General features: G+C 45.1%; 1 non-coding gene across 1 annotated transcript; it reads left to right on the forward strand.

The window, feature by feature from the left end:
• Positions 1-13,100: 13,100 nt before the first annotated feature.
• TRNAL-CAA (transfer RNA leucine (anticodon CAA)) lies at positions 13,101-13,220 on the forward strand. The gene is made up of 2 exons: positions 13,101-13,138; positions 13,175-13,220. It is a non-coding gene; the product is annotated as a tRNA-Leu (tRNA).
• Positions 13,221-17,730: the final 4,510 nt, after the last annotated feature.

Consider the following 17,730-nt stretch of genomic DNA (forward strand, 5'->3'; position numbering starts at 1 on the left):
TTATTACGTCATTGTGTCATGTCACATATCACAAAATGGGGCATTGAATTCTGAACATTTTGGCATTAGTTGCATGCAAATTGGATACAAATTGACCGCACAATGGTAAAAAGACGATTTTGACCTTTTCATGACCTTGACCTTGACCTTTGACCCGATCGCTCCCAAAATCTAATCAAATGGTCCTCGTATAATAATCAATCATCGCACCAAATTTGCTGCGATTCAGTTCAATACTTTTGGAGTTATACGAATAACAAACAAACACACATATTCACAAATAAATAAATAAATAAATAAATAAATAAATACAAAGCGATCAAAACATAACCTTCGCAACAAAGTTTGCGAAGGTAATTATCAGATCCGGATTCGGAATAGGATCTTCACCAAAATTAAAACAATTCTTCGTTGCCTCACACCAAATATGTTCACCAAATTTCGTCCGAATGCGTCTCCAACTATTTGAGATATCCTGACACAAACAAACAGACAAACAAAGAAGAAGATGTCTTGCAGAGCATGTAATGACACTTGCAAAATCCAAAAAGCAATTTGACCTCAAAATAATTGGTGGTTGAATTCAATGAACAAAGATGTAACTCCTCTTCAAATATCAAGTAAATGAGGATTTTAGAAATGCGTCCCAAATTAATCTTTTGACCTGTTTTGATATTTTGGCCTTTTTCCCTCAAAATTAATAGGTGATTGACTTCAGTAACCTGATATGCAAATTCTCTTCAATTTTCACATTTCTTCAAGATCAGATGAAAATTGAGGATTTTATAAACACCACCTTAGTTGTTGACCTTTGGCCTATGTTGACCTTTTGGTTCACGTTGGCATCAAAAATAATTGGCTCGTTGAAACAACTCACCTGTAATATATATCCTCTTCAAATTTCAAGTCAATTGGACGAAAATTGAGGATTTTACAAATACCACCTTCTTTGTTGACGTTGGGACTATGTTGACCATTTGGTTTATGTTAACCTCAAAAATAATATGCTGGTTTAATTCAGCGACCGGTAATATAAATCCTCTTCAAATTTCAAGTCAAACGGATGAAAATTGAGGATTTTAGAAACACCACCTGACTTGTTGACCTTTGACCTATGTTGACCTTTTGACCTTTTCTTCTCAAAAACAATCGCCTTCATTACTACAAACTCCACCATGTGGTGAGGTATTGTGAAGATCGGTTTTAAATTGTGACCTGGAGGCAACAAACAGACAGACAGAGTGGGAGGAAAACATAATCACCTTCACCTTCTGTTGTGGAGGTAAACATGAAACCCTTTTGATGGTGGTCCCACATGGTGTGGTACTATCATGTAAATGTATATAACTTCACTGTAAATGCACAGCTGCACATTTCCATCGTTGTGATGAATAAACTCTGGACAGGTCACTGATACCTCCTCCCTCACGAGGTTCTTTTTGAATGCAGCTCTTGTGAAGACTCCGTTCTCCGGCCAGGTATGAAGGGAGGCAACAGAAGAGGATTCACCAAAATGCAGCTTTATTGAAGGACCACAGGCCAGCCAGCGGAGTTGGTGTTGGCAGCCCAACCGACAGTGGAGAGCTCCCAAAACCACACTGAGTTTTACATTCAAAAACTCTCCCTTCTACACAATCTATCTCCAATTCCAATCTATTTCTAGTTATACTCTAACCCTCGTTGTTGTGACAAGAGCTCATTTTTCAGGGCCTAACAGTCGTCCCTCTCCCACGTACAAAAAGTTTTATCACTGTGGGATGGTTGCAGGACAAACAGAAATCCCTTTTAAGTTCACATAAATCTAAAGAGAAAGACAGGTCTGGCTTTGGTTGAGAGCCCAGCCTGAGTCACAATGAATGAACCCAGCTTTATTAGTTTCTCAGAAGTGGAATGTGGGTAGGGTGCAACCCTGTGCCAATGATGGACTGCCTGACAGCATTTACAGGCTATGACCATTTTAACCTAAACAAAGGCCGAAGAGTGGAATGCTTAGGAGAACCGAGATAACGTTTTCCTTGGGTCGCTATCACTGAAATAACACAGCCAGCGTCTTTAGAGGGCATCTGGTGGATTGACTTGCTGGGACACCGTGCCACTAAAAGACAGAGAGTTAAACTAAAGCATTTACAGAGTATTTCAAAAATGGGTTCGAATCCCTACATCTAACTAATATATATGTATTAATTATGGATCAGATGTGACCATAACATAGCACTCCTCACAATCCCTCCTTGGTCACATCTGACCATAATTTGCCATTTCCCCAAGCTCACTGAATAGGTGGGCCACCATTGACTGAATAGGTGGGCCACCACCACCACTGACGGCTGCGTTGACCATCCCTAGGCTCCGCCACCACCAAACGGTATTTTCAAATGCCGTGAACAGCCAATGACAACCTCCAAATGAGAAGACCCCGACTACTGGTGGCCCAGGTTAGCATCTGTCCTTCTTGCTGCCACATGCCTCACATCAAATTGTCGTAAATTTTCCTTATTCAGAGTATTGTGTGGGTAATTTCACAAAATGCTAATTGCCCCAATATGATTTTGGTAATTCTACAAACACTAATTGTAACAATATTATTTTGGTAATTCTACAAAACCCTACTTGCAACAATACTTATTTAGGTAATTATACTAGACACTAATTGCAACAATACTTATCGACAATATGCAAATGTAATAATGGGTGAGCAGCACTGTGAGCACTCAAGGCGTGGTGTAAGCTCCTTTCTCAACTTGCGCGAGAAGACAAAAGAGGCTCATGAGATGCATATTTACATATAAGGGTCATACAAGTATTTTCATCCATGCCTTCACTATCTTGTATTGTCCATTTTACCCAATTATGCATCTGCTCGTCAAAAACGCTGCCACATTTATCATAAACTTCCAGCAGCAGTTTTACTTGTAGATTTCCTCTCTTTCTTGTTACAACTTCCTGTATCTGTGTGTGTTGTGAGATGCGTGAGTCCATGTTTGGCTTACCTTTTCACTTGAAAGTTCGTTGAGTAATCAGTAATACCTGGAAGAGTCTTCCCCAGGGCGCCCTCCACCAGAACACCTTGTTGGCCCCTCAGCTGGTGGGGGTCGGGTCTGGTTGTGGCCCCATACGGAGGTCCTCGGGGTCTTCCTCCCTGAGTTCACTGTTAATTATTATGATGGCCTGGGTGAGGGGTGAGGCTTCACAGCATTTCTTTAGACAAATGGAAATGAGAATCTTAATCAGAAATACTCCAAAAATCACCACCATGATGATTAGAAGCGCTGACCCTATCAAGCACAGCAACCAACCTCCCCAGCCCTGAAATATGGATCTCCACCATTCATAACCCTCCTCGCGATCCATTCGTCTGCTCGTGAGGGCGTTTGCAACTTTTTGTAGTCGGACCAGCGCCCGGTTAGTTATGTTAGTAGGATCCGGAATCCAAACGCAACATTCTCCTTTTATCATCCCGCACACCCCTCCTTGCTCTGCCAAAAGCATATCTAAAGCTACTCTATTCTGCATTACCATGGTACGCATTGATACTAACATATCCGACAATTCCGTGTAGTAAGCCATGGATACATTGGCTACATATTCCAAGGCTAGCGGAAGTTTATCTATCCTATCGCTATTCATAACCATATCGGCTCTCGGAAATAAAAACCCAATAGTCTTCTCCCACCATGTTCCCGTCAACGGTCCCAAGCGCTCTGCTACACCAACCCATCCCTTTGGGTCCAAAGTTTTGGAAGTGCTGTGCCGGTCCCGCGGAGGCGGGGAGGTTTGATGGAAAGTGGTCTTTATTCTACCATCCGGAAAAACTGAGGCTAAATAACAGCTTCCTGCCCATCCTTTTGGTAAGTAGGAGTAAGCCTTGTCCCCACACACCAGGGAGATGCCTTTGGGTGGGATTATCCCATTGTCGTGGTGAAGCTCTATCGTTATAGTGAACGTCATCTGTTCCCTGATCTGGCGATCCGGATTCGTGGCTGTTACTGTTTGCTCACGCTGGGTCGGCACGGGGAGGGAAAATTCGCAAGAGGACTGTCCCATGAGGTTAGCCCCCTTTCCTGTGAAACATACTGATCCTGTGGTGTCCTCCACCCAGAGAGGCGACGGGACCTGGTTCGTATTGGCCCCTGGATTCTTCGGTGCAAAAACCCATCTTGTGTGGTTGCCGTCTGCTATAGCTGCCAGGCCCCCATCGGATTGCTGAGATGTTCGAAGAAAGTCAATGGTAATACTGCTAAGTGGAGGCCACTCAAAGACCCCATAGGCGGTTCCATACACACCCAACAGCCACTACGATTTTGGATGTTGGCTGTCTCGGTTGCTAAAGCCACAAAGGTGTTTGGAGGTTTTACCGGAGATTCTTTGCTGCGCACCACAAAGGACATTATGGCACTTTCATGATGTCCCTTGTTTGTCCGTACGATTGAACAAGTATAGTCCAGACGGGTATCATCGGGGACCAGTGGGATTCGAGTAATTAAAGATGCATGTTGACCCCATGTGAATCCCACTTTTCTGCCATGTCCCCTGTGTTTTTTTTTATTCCGATCTTACCTGCCAAGCTACTCCGAATCTTTTCCCTATTGCTGTGTCCTCCTTGAGGGTTTCCTTATAAGACCAATTAACTATTCTTATCTCTTCGTTCCGTTCCACCAAATCATAAGTTCCATGGGCTTGAATGCATGGCAACTCTATGAGTTGTTGTGGTTGGATGAGTTGTGGGATTATCACCTGGTCTCCCACATCCCTTTGGGGAACGAGGAATGAAAAAGGCTTACCCTGTCGTTTTGAAAATACCTTTACGTTATCTAGCTCTGGATTATATGTTTTTCCAAAGGCTGCGTATTTATCTTCTGCCATTCTTTCTTCATCCGCTTCGCTCCTATGTCGTTGCTGTGTTGCTCCTAGTTCCTTTCCGTTCTCTCCTTTACCGTGGAGGTGTGTACGGTGTCTTCGGCTTGAGTGTGTTAGTTCGTTGCCTCGTGACAGGCCCCAGCTGCAAAGGAGTAGTGTCAGTGCCAGGAGACGCATGTTGGATCGTCAAGGGTTCTGCCGCTGGCCCCGGTGCTCCAAGGTCTCTGTTCCCTGGTCCTCCCGGTTCCACGTTCGGCAGGGTGTCTGAGTCCTCCTGCGGTGGGTCTCTCACCACTCTGTCTCTTTGTCTTGCCGGGCCGGCTCCTTCCTGGTTAGGTGGCGGTGTAGGGTATCCCTGATGAGGTATGTCTTCCCACTCGTTGTCCTCACTGTGCTGGTGAGACGCTGAATCGGACACTGTTGGATCCTCTGTTGGGGCTATTTCCTCCGGCTCGTTGCTATCTTCTCCCAGGTCACTTTGTCCAGGCTCGTTGTTCTCTGGGGCTTCAATGGGCTCCTGGGGCGGGTTCTCCTGTCCTGGTTCTCCTTCCGCTGCCGCTGGTGCGATGTTGGCGGGAACGTGTGGTGGGTGATGTGGTATCAATTCCTCCACCTCGTCGTCCTCTTCACTATCTCTGAAGAAAACTGAATCTGCAACGGGAGGGTCGACTTCTCCTGGGGGATAAACCTCTTCCAAATCCTGGGTGTCTCTCGCCGTTTTGTGTGCTATTTTCCAGTGCAATTGGTGTATCCATGCACTATACCTCCCACTTTGACGGCGGAGGGTGTTGTCAGAAGTACAGTGTAAGGTCCCGTCCACTTTGGTTATAGGGCGTTTTTCTTCAGGAACTCTTTCACCCAAACCCGATCGGCGGGTTGAAAATCATGCAAAGGGCCTCCAGCAGGGATCGGTAGCACTTCCTGTACTTGTGAGTGAAAATTCCTGATGGTAGCAGTTAGCGCCTTACAATAATTCATCATCCCGTCAGTCATACAAGACAAATCCCAATCTCCCATATCCGGGGGAGCCGAGGCCGGTAGCTGCATTGGGCGTCCTGTTATTATTTTGTGGGGCGAGAGCCCCCTTGTGGCATTGTTTGTTGCTCGCATTCTCATGAGCGCTATGGGAAGCGCGTCTGGCCAGGGCAGTTGTTGGCCCTCACACAGTTTTGCAAGTGTCAGTTTTAAGGTTTGGTTCTCCCTTTCCACTGCTCCTACCGACTGAGGATGGTATGGGCAATGTAGTTTCTGTTTAATGCCCAAGCCCTTGGCTACATTCACCATTACCTTTGCCGTGAATGACCCTCCTTGATCCGACGACAATCCTGATGGAATCCCAAATCGAGGAATTACTTCCTGTAAAAGCAGCCGAGCTACTGTTTCAGCTTCCTGGTTGGTGGTGGCGAAAGCCTCCACCCATTTTGAAAACATATCTACGATTACCAACACATACTTGTGGTGTTAAAATGCGGGCAAACTTATGAAATGCATTTGCTCGTGTTGAAAAGGTCCAGACGGGGGCGGTGTGCTCCGCGTTTCTTGGTGGCATGCTTTCTGTTATGTTTACCACAGGTCGCACAATTGCTTACTATCTCTGCAGCCACTTTCGTCACACCTGGAGCATTCCAGGTTTGATGAATAACTTCCGATACCCCTTTTGCGGCCATATGGCCCTGCGCATGAGCAGTTAATACTAGCCACGGTAGTAATTTCTGAGGCATGAAAGGTCGACTCTGTTCATCCACCCACACTCCCTGAGTGTTTTGTTGTGCACCCTCCTTCACCCTCCATGATTCCTGCTCTTCCATTAGTGCGGAAGCTTGCAAATCCTTGAGTTCCTGTGTTCGGGGAACATCCACCATTTGTTCCACGAAGATGCCGGCGGATGGTTGCGGGTTAGATTCTTCTTCATCTAGCACTGCTTTTGCCGCCAAGTCTGCTCGATTATTGCCTTTCGAAACATCGTCTGTCCCTCCTGTGTGGGCTTTGCATGAAATCACCGCAATCTGCTGTGGCTTTTGCGGCCCTCGTATCAACTCTTTAATCAGCTCCCCATGTTTGATAACTTTTCCGGCAGACGTTTTAAAACCCCTCAAGGCCCATATGGCAGCGGAGTCATGTAAAATGGCCCAGCCATATCTGGAATCTGTATATACGTTCAATGTTTTACAGGCTCCCACTTCACGTCCACGTATTTGTGCTTTCAATTCGGCTTGTTGCGCTGAAAATCCTTTTGGTAACAATTCCTTCCATATGGTGGTATTAGCGGTACATACTGCAAGACTAACAATGGTTTCCCCCGAGCAGTTCTTCCTCGCCGCTCTGTCTACAAACAGTTCCAACTCTGTGTTCGCTATTGGGGATTCCTGCAGATCGCGTCTGGCCTTCGTTTCTTCCACCAGCACTCGTTCACACACATGTGGCTCTCCCTCGCCACCCGTTGGCAGTAGGGAGGCTGGATTCAATGGCAAACATATTTCGATCGTAATGTGAGTTGCTTGCAAGAGTACCAGATCATGTTGAACTGCCTGTGCCGCCGATATATGTTGTGTTTTCTTTTGCAGTATCAGCGCCGCCACATCATGCGAAACTTACACTGTCAGTGGGGAGCCCAAAACAAAAGTTGCTGTTGCGGTCATGGAGTATTGTGCCACAGCCACCGCCCGCAAACACCCAGGATAGGCGGCGGCGACCGGGTCCAAGTGACTACTGTAGGACGCAATTGGCCTATTTTTCCCTCCGTTTTCTTGTGTCAGCACTGCTTGGGCGAACCCTCCTCTTTCGTGGACAAATAAAGTGAATTGGAGATCATAATTCGGTAACCCCAATGCAGGTGCTGAGGATAAGCCTGGTGTTGGCGCAGTGGTTAGGGCAGCGGCTTGAGATCCAAAAGGTCCGAAGTTCAAGCCCCGTTGGGCCGCTGAATTAATACACCAGGGGGTTGACTCCACCTGTCATCCTTCCGAGGTCGGCGAAATGAGTACCAGTGTACTGGGCCAGTGTATACTCCGGTTAAAATAGGTGTACCATATCCCTGTGTTGTAAGAGGTGACCAGGGTTGTGTCAGGAAAGGCATCCGGCATAAAAACATGCGCCAAATCACTATGCGGATCAAACGGATGATCCGCTGTGGCGACCCCGACTGGGAGCAGCCGAAAGAAGAAGAAGAAGAAGAAGAAGAAGAAGAAGAAGAATGCAGGTGCTGAGGACAAAGCCTGTTTCAGTGTCGCAAAATCTTTTTCTGCATTGTCCGTCCAAGAGATCTTAACCCCCTTCGCTTCTTTTACCATGTCATACAGTGATCGTGCCTGAACTGCGTAGTAGGATATCCATTGCTGGTAGTTCCCTGTCATCCCAAGGAATCATCGAAGTTCCCGCAATGTAGTTGGTTTTGGGTGTCCCAGGATTGTTTCCACTCGCTCGTCTCCCAAACTCCTCTGTCCTTGTTCCAGTACGTGTTCCAGGTACATTACCATTGTTTGTGCGAACTGCAATTTCTCCTTGCTAACCTTGTGACCCTTCTGAGTGAGCCCCTGTAACAACGCTACCGTGTCCATTTCACATTCCCTCTGGTCGTCTGAGCAGATCAATAAATCGTCGACATACTGGATCATCACTGAACCTTCCGGAAGCTCTATGTCCTCCAAATCTTTCTTCAAGGCCTGCGAAAAGAGTGTTGGACTATCGCGAAATCCTTGTGGAAGTAGCGACCAGGTGTATTTTTGTCCTGCATAGCTTAAGGTGAATAAGTATTGTGATTCCTCTGCCAGGGGAATAGAAAAATACGCCGAGCATAAATCAACCATGGAGAAATATGTTGCGCTCGATGGCACCCCTGCCAGCACCGTGACAGGGTGCGGAACTACAGGAAAAGACAATTTCACTTATTTATTCACCGCCCGCAAATCTTGCACGAATCTCCACTTATTTCCACCAGGCTTCTTAACCGGTAGGATAGGCGTATTACATGGGCTCTTTGTAGGTATTATCACTCCTTGTTACACAATGATGCGAGCACCGGTGCGATTCCCTCGATTGCCTCCTTTCGCAATGGATATTGGCTCACTCGAGGCAGGGGTATCCCCTCTTTTACCTGAATGGACACAGGCGTTGCAGCCAGCACCCTCCCCACATCATTTGGATGTTCTGTCCACAATCTGTCTGGTACTTCCTGTAATCTTTCCTCGGTCCCCACTCGCCTGTCTGTCTGGCGGTGGGGCTTCTCGCTGTTCATCTCATGCCTTTCCAATACGCAGGTCAAAATCTTATCAGGTAAGCATACTTTCCATCCATCCCCGCGCCTCATTGCGTGTCAGGTGTTTCGAGCCTCGTTACCCCTTTCTGTTGGTTCTGTGGCGCATCTCAATCATGTAATCATTTTCCCCAATTCTCCTGCGCTGTGTTCTTTACTTACTGCCATGGAGATGTGTGGTGTAAGTCCTTCTCTATGCTTCATGAGTTCGCGCTCTTCGGCGGCTAGTTCCATCTCCACCGCTGCTCCTTCCTTTCCGATCCATAAATTGGTTATCATCAGTGTGCACTTTGTGGTGTAATCTCTATGCACTTTGGCTGAGTATTCAAAATCCTGCTCTGTTTCATAGTAGTAGACGGTACAGTGCAAAGTCAATTTCACTTCATCCAAATCAATGTCGTTGCTAAGCAACCATTCCTCTACATCTCGCAATCTTGTTGCATTTTCCCAATCCATACCCAGCTGGTTTCTACCCTCCTGAGACACAATTCGCAACCAATACACCACTGGTTCGAGTTCATTCATCATGAGTGTCATTACTTCTTCTTGTAATGCTAGTGGGGCATCTATGAAAACTCCGTCTTTGTTACATGTTATAGTACACCCCATTCTACACAACAAATCTCTACCCAACAGATTCATCGGAGTGTGTTTAGCGATCAAAAATGCATGTTCTCCTTTCAGGGGGCCTACTTCAATTCGTAATTTATCTGAAATCGGGATATCTTCTCTCCATCCCGAGACCCCCATTACTCTTACTGAGTTACCGGAAAGAGGCAGGTTCTTTTTCTCTCCTTGTTTTAGTGTCGACCGTGTGGCCCCCGTGTCTACTAGAAATGTTACCTGTTTTCCTTCTACGTTAACCATTGTGGTTAATTCTCTCACGTTCCTCGTTTCCCTTTGCGGAGCCACTACGGTATCCTTATGTCAATAGTTTTTCTCCCGTCTCTCCTCTCCCCCAGGAGGCACTGTTGGTCTTTCCCGCTTTGGTGGCAGCTGTTGGTCCCAATTCCTTTGTCTGGGTGCAGCTTGGCACTCCCAGCTCCAGTGTCCTGATTGTCCGCACGTATAACATTCTCCTGCTCTCTGCGGGCCATTATTTCTGTTCCACGGTCTTCGTTGATCCTGTCCCCTCTCCTGCCTTGGTTCCCAGTCCGGGTTATCCCTGCGGGGTCTCCGTTCCTGGTCTTCATACTGACGGTCCTTTCTCCTCAGATTCTTCATTACTTGGGCTCTCTCGGTTCTTTTCCCCCTCCTGTCTTCTTCTTTTAAAGTCTGCCATGCTTGCCTTGCTCTTTCATGTAGAGTGGCGGGTTCCGCGTTTTTCCAATCTGGGGTTGCTTTTACTTCTCTCCGTACTTCGTCACACAACCCTTCCACAAACATATTGTTTAGGAATTGTCTGGGCACTACTCCCATCTCCTCATATCCAGAGTGTAGTTCAATCTGTTCATACAATCGTGCTTTGTACGCGCTAGGTGGTTTCTTTATATCCTGTACAACCTCTGTGATTGCCTGCCAATCCATCACCCTCGGGGCCATGTCAGTTGCTAGTTGATTCATTAGATAATTTACCCTGGTTCTACAAGCTCTCTGTGCTACTCGCTCATCATCGTTGAGGCCGGATCGGTTCAAAGTATTGTCCACCTCATTCTCCGGTTTTACTCACCAAGCCGCTGCGCGGGCACATCAAACCAAGCTGGGTAGCACAGCCGTGCATATGAACCTGATATCTGTTCTCGTTGCCCCATGCATTTTTATCTGGTCATGCAGTATTTTGATTGCTTTCCTTGGGTTTGATTTCAAACATGATTCCATACTGGCTTTTACCCCCCCTAATGTCTTGGGGTGTCCACGATCTCCAGACCCAATCATTGTGCGCCACTTGCACCATGGGGAACTGCTTAATGTCAGTCCCTCCCATCGCTCCTTCCTCCTCCAGGACGGGGTAAATTCCTTTTGTTATCCCAGGTCGTGTGGTTATTTTCCCGTCTATGTTATCGTTCTTTTCTGCTTGCTGCGCTAGCTCTTGTTTCAATTGCTCCTGTCTCGCTTCCTCTTGTGTCATTCATTGGTTCAAAATTTCCTCGAGACCTACACACGTATTTTCTGTCTGAGCTTGTGCCTCCGTGAAGCAAGCGGCTGGCGCCCTCCAGTGTTTCTCTCTCTGTCTCGGGCCTCCCGCTTTGCCCTCTGTCAGCACCGTGCTAACTGTGTGCAATACTTTTGGATCGAAGGATCCGGCCAACGGGAAGGGATCCTTTCTTCCCACCGTCCAGTTCACCCAATCTTGCACTCCCTCTACTTTATCCCTTCGGTGCTTTTCCCCCACGATTTTCAATGGTGTTCCTCTTGGTAACTCTTGATATTTAACAGAGCTATTCTCCATATTTATGTTCTTAACTTTTTCCACCACCTTAGAGCTTAAAAAAACCGTTTCTCCTTTTATTACACGGAACCGGGGATATTTTTCACATGGATATTTGTTATACTCTTCATACAACAACACAGATTTTCAAGATTTCAAGTGGCCGTACTCCCCTACCACAGAGCACAAGACTTCAACTTGTCTCTCCTTATTTCACTTGGATACCCTTATCCACCACCTTTCCCAGTCAAGAAACACAGCCTCACAGCCCCTTGCGATCAATCAATAAAACCGCATTTGATTCTACTCATATATTACCATTATTAGTTCGTCACTTCAGCAAAAACCTGAAGCTGCGTTCAAAGGAACTTTCTCCGCTGGGTGTACAGTTCTTGCCAAAACTAGGGCTTATCCTTTGCAGGTGCCCAACGTGTTGCGCATCACGTACCTTTTAACTGAGACCCCTGTAAGTGCTGTACACCAAGCGGCGCTCCTCCCGTCCACAGCCTCAGAGTCTTGTGAGGTCCCGTTCTGGGGTGCCAACTGTGAAGACTCCGTTCCCCGGCCAGGTATGAAGAGAGTCAACAGAAGAGGATTCACCAAAATGCAGCTTTATTGAAGAACCACACGCCAGCCAGCGGAGTTGGTGTTGGCAGCCCAACCGACAGTGGAGAGCTCCCAAAACCACACTGAGTTTTACAATCGAAAACTCTCCCTTATACACAATCTATCTCTAATTCCAATCTATTTCTGGTTATACTGTAACCCGAGTTGGTGTGACAAGAGCTCATTTTTCAGGGCCTAACAGTCGTCCCTCTCCCACGTACAAAATGTTTTATCACTGTGGGATGGTTGCAGGACAAACAGAAATCCCTTTTAAGTTCACATAAATCCAAAGAGAAAGACAGGTCTGGCTTTGGTTGAGAGCCCAGCCCGAGTCACAGTGAATGAACCCAGCTTTATTAGTTTCTCAGAAGTGGAATGTGGGTAGGGTGCAGCCCTGTGCTAATGATGGACTGCCTGATAGCATTTACAGGCTATGACCATTATAACATAAACAAAGGCCCAAGAGTGGAACGCTTAGGAGAACCGAGATAACGTTTTCCTTGGGTCGCTATCACTGAAATAACACAGCATGCGTACTTCGAGGGCATCTGGTGGATTGACTTGCTGGGACACCATGCCACTAAAAGACAGAGAGTTAAACTAAAGCATTTACAGAGTATTTCAAAAATGGGTTCGAATCCCTACATCTAACTAATATATATGTATTAATTATGGATCGGATGTAACCATAACATAGCACTCCTCACAGCTCTCAACGGGAGCAGGAAGATCATGTGGACGATCGAGCTTACGGCACACAATGGTCCGGTCCACCTTCTTCAACCTCAGTTTTGGGATAACCCTCGAAAAGGGGAGGTCATTTTGTGCATTTAAAACCTTACACAAATTCACTGTGGTTGAAAGAGATCTTACATTGGACATTTATCCACAGTTCCACACCCTCCGAAGAAGTCTTGTGGTGTGGTGCAGTCGTGAGAATATAGCGATGAAGTTTACACAAAAGGTTTAATAACAAATTCTTTCACCAGATGTCAGGATGGCCAAGCGGTCTGAGGTGTCAGGATGGTCGAGCGGTCTATGGCGTCAGACTCAAGGCTTTCCAGCTTTCCATACACTGACATGTTCGGGTGTTCTGGTCTCCACATGGAGTCGTGGGTTCGAATCCCACTTCTGACATTGACTTTTAAAATACTGGTCCAACCTTTCTTTTTCAGAACCCACGTGTCCATATGTTTTTTTCCCGAGATGGACACGAGTGAGAGTGTGAGTTACAGAACTGGTGGGAATAGTTGAGGGTGAGATAAAGGAGATGAGTTAGAACGGAAGCAAGACGGGTGAAATGAAGTTTTGTTGCTCATCTATCTCTCTCTCTCTCTCTCTCTCTCTCTCTCTCTCTCTCTCTCTCTCTCTCTCTCTCTCTCTCTCTCTCTCTCTCTCTCTCTCTCTCTCTCTCTCTCTCTCTCTCTCTCTCTCTCCCCCTCTCTCTCTCTCTCTCTCTCCCTCTCTCTCTCTCTCTGTTGTTTCACTCTCTCTCTCCCCCCCCCTCTCTCCCCCTCTCTCTCTCTGTTGTTTCACTCTCTGTTGGTCTCATGGGGTTGGGTGTATTGTGCGGTAATTGGGTGTAACTCGCATCAGTAGCGTGACGAGTCCCAAAATAATTCTGGTGACGTGGGTCATCGACGCCATTTTGTATCCATCGATCCTCTTCCTGAGTGGCGTTTTCGTTGTGTGACGGGTGAAATTACGTTAAAAAGGTGTTCAGAAGTCTTGTAGCATACGTTGGACATTGTTGTTTGGTGTGAATGAATGCAAATGACAATAACATGTCGCAAGGGAGATGGAGAAGAGAAACAACAGAGGATGCAAAAATATTTTTTTTCATGTTTGTTTGAATGTTTTGTTGTTTTTGTCAATAAAGTTTTGTATGTCGTGTCGGAATGCTCATGGCTGGTTCGATTTCATGAACAAAAATATGGAGGAATTTGTAGACTGGGAGGAGAAACAGGGAGAAAAGTTCTTAAGGGTCTTAAAGGTGTCCTTGGCGTCTTCGGTGATGGGGGTCTTCTGGCTTTCTCATGGGTCTTGTGGGTCTTTTGGGTCTTATGGACCTTCTGAGATATTGGCGTCTTTTGGGTCTTTTGGGTCCTTTGGGTCTTCTGTGGATTTGGGGTTTTTAGGCTCCTTTGGGTTTTCAGTGTATTCGGGTTTTTTTGGGGGTAGTTTGGGTTTTCATGGTCTTTTGTTTCCTCTGGTTCTTTTGGGTCCTCGGGATATTTTGGGACATCTGGGTCTTTTGGGTCATCTTGATCTTTTCGGACTTGGGAGTCTTGAGGGTATTTTGGCCCTCAGGGTTGTATGGGCCTTTTGTGTCCTGGGGGACTTCATTGTCATTTGAGTGTTTTGGGTCTTCAAGGTCTTTGGAGTCTTAAAGGGTATTCAACGGTCGTAGGGGTCTCAAGCAGTCCAAAGGTTCGAAAAGTACATCCCAATGGTGCGTAATTAATAGACAAACAATTGTGTGAAGTCAGGAAATAATTGACGTTCAAACAGTTCGTAATTGATCGACATGTGGTCATGGCCTCATGGACAGACGAACAATTAATTTCGTTTTCTTAATTGATAACCAAGTACGACATCTGACCGCCTTGTATCTCACGACTTCTGACGATCCTATGGTGTCTATCTCCATTTATTTGTGATTGTGTGGGAAGAGAAACGTGAATTAGTTTCACTTTGTCGCCAAAGGAAATTTGGAAATTGTAATAACCTCTGCCACCACCACCAGATGGTGCTACACAGTACACCTTTACATGGAGTATTTCCACCCCCTCTGCCCCCCCCCTCACCCTCATGCGTGAAGCCGCGGCCACATCGTACATGTTCCTCCAAACACAAAGTTTTATTTGTACCCAAAGTCGGTGGAGTACGAGGTAGAGTGCATACCTCTGTCACGTATTACCTGATCCATGAGAACATGTACATTTTTAGCTCGCCTGTTCGAAGAACAGAGAGCGAGAGCGATACCCCCGGCATGAGCGTGAGCGTGAAAATGTTAAAGTTTTTGGTGCAAGTTATTTAGAAGCTTGCCATTCATTAATATGTGTACTAGAATGCTGATATTAGGCATGGAGCTTCATTAGGGGTATATTATTGATGTAGTGAGGTTGAAATTAAAAAACAATTTCAAATTTTAAATTTTTTTTTACCTATTTTGAACCTAACTTTTTTGTAGCACATCAACGTTAAAGTTTTTGGTGCAAGTTATTTTGAAGCTTGCCATTGATTTAATATGTGTAGGACGATGCTGATATTTGGAATGGAGGTTCCTTTGGGGTATACTATTGATGGAGTGAAGTTAAAATTAAAAAATAATTTCAAATGTTTGAAATTTCTGACCTGTTTTGAACTTAACTTTTTTGTTGCATTTCAACTTTAAAGTATTTTCCTTTCTAATGTTTTTATCTACCACACTATTTTTTTTACTGATTACAATATACAAATACATATATTGCTTTAAAATTATTTGGATCAGACTTCACCGCAATGCTTTATAAAAAATATGATGAGACCAATCTTTTAGAAACGATAAATGTATAACCAGGCGAGCATTGGGTGGCTTTGACACCAACTCTCTGGTTGAAACACCATGCGAAAATATCGTTTTGGCCCGATTTCTCAATGGTCAAGAATCACTTAAGAAATTATCAGATCTGGATCTGGAATCGGATCTTCACCAAAATTGAAGCAATTCTTCGTTGCCACACACCAAATATGTGCACCAGGTTTCGTCCAAATCTGTCTCCAACTATTTGAGATACCCTGACACAAACAAACAGACAAACAAAGAAGAAGATGTCGTGCAGAGCCTGACACTTGCAAAATCCAAAAAACAAATTTGACCTCAAAAATAATAGGTGGTTGAATTCAATGACCAAATATGTAACTCCTCTTCAAATATCAAGTCAATGGGATGAAAAATGAGGATTTTAGAAATTTGGCCCAAATTTACCTTTTGGCCTGCTTTGATATTTTGGCCTTTTTCCCTCAAAATTAATAGGTGATTGACTTCAGTGACCTGACATGCAAATTCTCTTCAATTTTCAAGTTTCTCCAAGATCAGATGAAAATTGAGGATTTTAGAAACACCACCTTAGTTGTTGACCTTTGGCCTATGTTGACCTTTTGATCCACGTTGGCCTCAAAAATAATTGGCTCGTTGAAACAATTCACCTGTAATATACAGGGTGTCCCTGAAAAAATGACATCATTTGAAACTTAAATATCTCAGTCACTACATGTCCCAGGCAAACGAAAGTAAACAGGCTTCATGGTGAACAATAAAAGATTTATGTCTCAAAATTCGAACAAGAGATTCAGAGGGATGTAGATTTTATGATCGTTTTCTCAAAACTTCACAAATGTTCAATATGCGCACCGCCTGTGACACGACACACGTCAAGTCGGTGGTCCAGCTCCTGCCAAACACGCTGAAGCATGTCTTGCGTAACATTCTCTTGCGCCTCAGTGATTCTCTGTTTAAGTTCCTTTCGGCTTGTCGGAAGAGGGGGGGGGATATAGACCAGTCCTTTCTAATAGCCCCAAAGAAAAAAATCACAAGGTGTCAAGTCAGGTGAACGTGGTGGCCATTTCAACAGCACATTGTCATTATCACTGGTACATCCAATCCATCTTCCTGGTAGATTCTCATTGAGATAAAAATTAAACATTCAACTTAGTTAGTTTTCACGCATTCTGTTCAAATTTGAGATCATTTGAGCGAGAATTAGCTACGTAATTAGACTACGAAATGATGTCATTTCTTTAAGGACACCCTGTATATCCATTCAAATTTCAAGTCAATCGGATGAAAATTGAGGATTTTACAAATACCACCTTAGTTGTTGACCTTGGGACTATGTTGACCATTTGGTTTATGTTAACCTCAAAAATAATATGCTGGTTTAATTCAGCAACCGGTAATATAAATCCTCTTCAAATTTCAAGTCAAAACGGTTGAAAATTGAAGATTTTTGAAACACCACCTGACTTGTTGACCTTTGACCTATGTTGACCTTTTGACCTTTTCTCCTCAAAAACAATCGGCTTCTTCAATACTACACCATACACAAACTCCACCATGTGGTGAAGTTTCGTGAAGATCGGTTTTAAATTGTGACCTGGAGGCAACAAACAGACAGACAGAGAGGGGGGAAAACATAATCACCTTCACCTTCGCTGGGGGAAGTAAACATGAAACCCTTTTGATGGTGGTCCCACATGGTACAGCACTATCAAGTAAATGTAAAAAACTTCACTGTAAATACACAGCTGCACATTTCCATCGTTGTGATGAACAAACTGGACAGGTCACTGATCCCTCCTCCCTCACGAGGTTCTGCTTTGAATGTAGCTCTCAACCGGAGCAGGAAGGTCATGTGGACGATCGAGCTTACGGCACAAAATGGTCCACCTTCTTCAACCTCAGTTTTGGGATAACCCTCGAAAAGGGGAGGTCATTTTGTGCATTAAAAACCTTACACAAATTCACTGTGGTTGAAAGAGATCTTACATTGGACATTCATCCACAGTTCCACACCTTCCGAAGAAGTCCTGTGGTGTGTTGAGTCGTGAGAATATGGCCATGACGTTTACACAAAAGGTTTAATAACAAATCTTTCCACCAGGT

The sequence above is a fragment of the Eptatretus burgeri genome, chromosome 5 (assembly GCF_056783735.1).
Source record: "Eptatretus burgeri isolate ZD-2024b chromosome 5, Ebu_testis_v1, whole genome shotgun sequence".
In the NCBI taxonomy this organism is placed as follows: domain Eukaryota; kingdom Metazoa; phylum Chordata; class Myxini; order Myxiniformes; family Myxinidae; genus Eptatretus; species Eptatretus burgeri.